We start from the raw sequence: 4,349 nt of genomic DNA, 5'->3' as shown, positions 1-4,349 counted from the left end.
AGCCTTTAAATTCAATCAAATGAAGTACTGCTCTTATTTTTTTCCTCAATATAATCTATGGATTCAGGTGTGATATCAAGGTATTTAATTCATTTTGATTTGACTTTTGTGTATGATGTTAGAAAGGGGTTTGAACTAATTTTTTTTATGTGTAACTAACCAGTTATCCAAGCACCATTTGTTGAAGAGATTTTTTCTTGCTCCACTTTATATTTTTTGGCTCCTTATTAAGACTGTATATATACCTGAGAAACTGACTCAGGACTCTCAATTTTTTCCATTGATCTAAGGCTATCATTTTTTTCAGTACCAAGTTGTTTTAATTATTACAGATTTATAGCATAATTTGAAGCTGAGAGGACAGAAAAGCCTCCCATCTCCTTTTAACCTAGGATTGCTTTGACTATTAAGTGGGATTTACCACTCCACATAAACTTCATTTGATTTAAGTATTTAAAAAATATATCATGGGTATTTTTACAAGGATAAATTTGTATATTGCTATAAGATTGTAATTTGTATATTGCTATAAGATTGTAATTTTGACAATATTCATCAATGTAGAACCTAAAGTCTATAATAATTTCCTTTAGAAAGTATATCTTTGTAAAGGTCTATAGTTGATTGAACAAACATGAGAATTAATTTCCAATTTAGCTTATAAGTTACCCTAAAAGGACATCTCTATTTTTAAAATAAATGCTTGAGGCAATTTGGGATTGAAGCAGTTTCTGTTCTGTGTGGAGTATGACATGATGTAATAGCTCATTAAATGTCAGAGGTAGAGAAAGAGTTGTTTTAAAACCTTCGCCCTACAATATTCAACTGGCACTTATGTTGAGTAAAATATAGGAAATAGTAAGCTTTTACTAACTGAAAAATTTCACCTGCTAGTTCCTGCTACGTTTCAGGAACTACATTTTTCATGTAAATTGTTGTATCCATAACTCTTGGTATTTAATGATGTTATATGAATATTTCTTACATAAACCAAAAGTAGATATATATTCCTTTCATACTAGAAAATTATACATAATAATATTAAAGAGACATAAATCTATACATAAACAGATCTACATATAAATACAAGGAGAAGGGAGAAAGAGAGAGGAAGAGAGAGAGAGAGAGAGAGAGAGAGAGAGAGAGAGAGAGAGAGAGAGAGAGAGAGAGAGAGAGAGAGAGAGAGAGAACAGGGGGCTTAAGGTACTTGCCCTGCATGTGGCATGTGGCTGATTCTAGTTTGAATCCCAGAACCACATATGGTTAACTGCCATCAGTGATCGATCCTGAGCACAGAGCAAGGAATAGTCCCTGAACCCTGAGTTATATTCCATGTGGCCCAGAACAAAAAAGAGATATTTAAAGAGTCTTGTTTTGAAATTCCTTTACAGTCCATTTTGGCCCACTTTTTTAGCACTGAAAATGAGCATCTGTCATGGTGTATCAACATGCCTTTTCTGGAGAAATAACAGTCATTCAATAAGACAGACAATAGTCTCCCTTCTTTTTCTTAATCACTCCTTAGCCATCTCTGTCTACTCACTTCTGTTGGAAATTGAAGGGAAATGAATAAAAAAACTATAGGCTCTTATAGGTTCTATATAATAACTAATAGATAATAGATAACTAATAGTTATCTAGTAATCCAGCCATCTCTTTAATGCAGAAAAAGTTTTAATCCACCAAAGAGATGTAAAAAGTGGCATCTCTCTCCTCAAGAGAGGTCCATTCCCATCTCCAAGGTGAAACATTTTTGTCTTGTATAAGTCAGGTTGTTGGATAGTTTCTCCAAACTGACTTGAAAACTGTCTCTATCTATGTTCTACCTACTTGGACACTAAAGTCACAATGGCATCTTTCCCTCTTCAGATGCATGGCTTTACATAATCGTTGATGACAACACCCATAACCCCACCGTGTGGCTACCTGCCCTCTGTAATCTGCCAGAGCCTGGTGTAATTGCTTTGCCAGCATCAGTTCATTTAACTCTCATAATAAATCCTCTCGTTAGATTCCACCAAATTTTTCAGGCACCGGATAGAGCTCTGAGTTTCTGGGAAGCTGACCAATCAGCCTGAAATCAGAGTTAAGAAGCAGCAGAACGAAGACATGAACATATTTACAGTGGGTTGGCCTGCAGGTAGACTTTCAAATGAGTTTCCCGTGGTTTGTTTAAAGAGTTAAAGTTGCTTTTCTGTTTTTGTGACTAAAAATGACTTAACAACCAGTAGTGTGCATTTTTGTAGCATCCAGCTTCCTCCTGCATGTAGAAAAGGCATCAAACTCCCGTTTCCTGTGTGTAGTCTAAACAGCATTCCCATCCCCCTAAGTCCTGGAGTATCACCGAATGTGGTCGGAACTGCTTCTGACAGGAATGAGTCACACCTACAAAGCAAAACAAGTAAATTTCCCACCCCCACCCCCACCCCTGCCAGGCCATTAGTCTATGTTAGAGATCCAGCATACAATCAGCGTTCTAACTACCCCTCTTTTGCTAAATACAGAATCTCTATGTTACCCTAGAATGACAGGAAGGAGTAACTGGTAAGAGAATGAAAAGAACACATTTTCTTTTAGTTTTACCCTCATAAATGAATTTATTCCTTAGAGACTTAGGAAAGCAATGTCAGACTTAGGAGAGTGTATTTTCTGAGAAAATTTGGTATGTATAACTTGTTTGAGCATTCTGCACCTCTGATTCAAAATGGAGGACATATCCCCTGTCTTCTATTAAGGAGAATACAGCACCTTGCCTGACGATGGTAATATAATTGAACACAGCTCACCCAAGAACATGGCAAGTAAATGAACACAGAGGTAGGAACCATGGTTAGTCACCAAAGTAAAGCAATCTGGGGCCAGAAAATGGCTCATAGGGTTGAAGTGCGAGGCCCGGGCTTGATCCCAGGCACTGGCATGAACCTCTGAGTATGAGGGAGAGGCCTCCGGTTGTAGCTCCCAGCTCTACTGGGTGTGGCCTAGAATAAAGCAAATGTGCATCTATGCACTGTCACTGTCAGTGTCACTGTCATCAATGTTGCTCATTGATTTGCTCGAGCGGGCACCAGTAACATCTCCATTGTGAGACTTGTTGTTACTGTTTTTGGCATATCGAATATGCCAGGGGTAGCTTGCCAGGCTCTGCCCTGTGGCCTAGATACTCTTGGTAGCTTGCTGGGCTCTCCGAGAGGGGCAGAGGAACCGAACCCTGGTTAGCTGTGTGCAAGGCAAACTCCCTACTGCTGTGCTATCACTCCAGCCCATCTATGCACTACCACATTAAATTTTTTTTGTGATTCCCTGGGGTCTAGAAAATAGGTCATGAGCGAAGGTACATGCCTTGCATGTGCTAGGATCTGAATTTGATCCTCAGAACCCCGTGGTTACCCAAGCATTAGTGGGGTATCCTGGGTGAGGACAAGAGACTCCTGACTTCATTTCAGACAGACTGACACCAGAGGAGCAGGGGCTGCCAAGGACAGTGTGGGCCACATGAAGTAACCACAGCGGCCATCTGGGGTGTCCTTGAGGTGGTCAGAGTCTTGCCTTGGAAGCACAGAATATACTCCAAATGTGCTCAAGACTTGAGATAGTCTTCACTTTGCTTGGCAAAGAATTTCTGCTTCTGCACTCTTCCACCAGCTGCCTCCAAATGGCACCCTCCTCATCAGATACCTGTAAAATGAATTTTTTTGGACTTAATAAAGTTTTGTTTTTCAAAATGTACAGTTGGGACTTGTTCACGCATCTCTCCCAGCAGCTGGAGTGTCCCCACTTTTGGTGTTTCTGGTGTAAACTAGATCTGTGCTTTGAAATCAGTTTGATAAATTCTTTATTAAGGAATCCCTCCCCCACAAGGACCTTTTTGGCCAGGGACCTCTGAATCTTGAGCCACAGTAGGAGTTACCAGCTTATAGTTGGGAACTTCCTTGAAGAACTTGTCGTAAAATGACTGTCAAACAAGACTAGCTTATTAAGCTTGTTCCGAACTTTGCTTCTGGACAACTTCTTTTTTGCCTTGCCCTCAGATTTGTTCCCTGGGTCTTTGTCTTTCTTGTCTGACTTCCCAGCATCTTTCTTTTTCTTGTCCTTGGGAGGCATCAGAATGCTTGAAGGGCAGCAGCTACCACTGCAGCCGTGCTAGGATGTCCTAAAATGAAACTTCTGGTTTTGTGCCGGGCCCAGTCTTTTGAGCACGAGCTCAGCTGGGTCTGCCAGTGGAATATAACAAATCCTTCCAACTCAGAGTGTACTACTGATTTCTCCGCTGGCTCTTGGTGAGAATGTCTGCAACAGCACCTCTAGCGCTGGGTACCACCTCGCCAAGCTCCAGAACTGAACCCTCTGGT

At 40.4% G+C, this 4,349-nt stretch overlaps 1 pseudogene; it reads right to left on the bottom strand.

Moving 5' to 3' along the window:
* Positions 1 to 3,740: 3,740 nt before the first annotated feature.
* LOC129399178 (40S ribosomal protein S25-like) lies at positions 3,741 to 4,101 on the bottom strand (annotated as a pseudogene).
* Positions 4,102 to 4,349: the final 248 nt, after the last annotated feature.

Source organism: Sorex araneus, chromosome 10 (genome assembly GCF_027595985.1).
Source record: "Sorex araneus isolate mSorAra2 chromosome 10, mSorAra2.pri, whole genome shotgun sequence".
NCBI lineage: Eukaryota > Metazoa > Chordata > Mammalia > Eulipotyphla > Soricidae > Sorex > Sorex araneus.
Note: the sequence above shows the minus strand (reverse complement) of the source record. Positions and strands in the feature narration are given on the sequence as shown.